The sequence below is a fragment of the Octodon degus genome, unplaced genomic scaffold (assembly GCF_000260255.1).
Source record: "Octodon degus isolate 3935 unplaced genomic scaffold, OctDeg1.0 scaffold00117, whole genome shotgun sequence".
Lineage (NCBI taxonomy): Eukaryota > Metazoa > Chordata > Mammalia > Rodentia > Octodontidae > Octodon > Octodon degus.
The window spans coordinates 2,170,791-2,171,361 of NW_004524693.1; positions in this window are offsets into that span (position 1 = coordinate 2,170,791).

The following is a 571-nucleotide window of genomic DNA, read 5'->3' on the forward strand; positions in this document are numbered from 1 at the left end:
TTGACTTTAGTTTAGTGCATGGTGATAGACCTGGGTCAAGTTTGAGTTTTTGGCATGTAGAGAGCCAGTTTTTCGAGCACCATTTGTTAAAGAGGCAAACCTTCTTCCAGTGAGTATGTGTGGCCCTTTTTCAAAGATGAGGTGGCTGAGTGTGTTCTTAGGGGCTTCATCATCTTCTAATCTATTCCATTGATCCGCAAGTATATTTTGATGCCAGTACCATGCTGATTTTATCACAGTAGCCTTGTAATATAATTGCAAGTCAGGAATTGTAATGCCTCCTGCCTTGTCTTTATTGTGCAGAATTGCCTTTGCTATTCTAGGTCTTTTCCGGTTCCAGAAAAATTTTAGGAATGATTTCTCTATGCCTGTAAGGTATGTCCGTTGTAGTCTGATCGGGATTGCATTAAATCTGTACAGCAATTTTGGGAGAATGATCATCTTCACAATGTTGGTTCTTCCTATCCAGGAGCATGGAATATCTTTCCATTTTCTGAAATCCTCTATGATCTCCTTTTTGAGAGTAGTGTAATTTTCATTGAAAAGATCTTTGACTTACTTAGTTAGATTA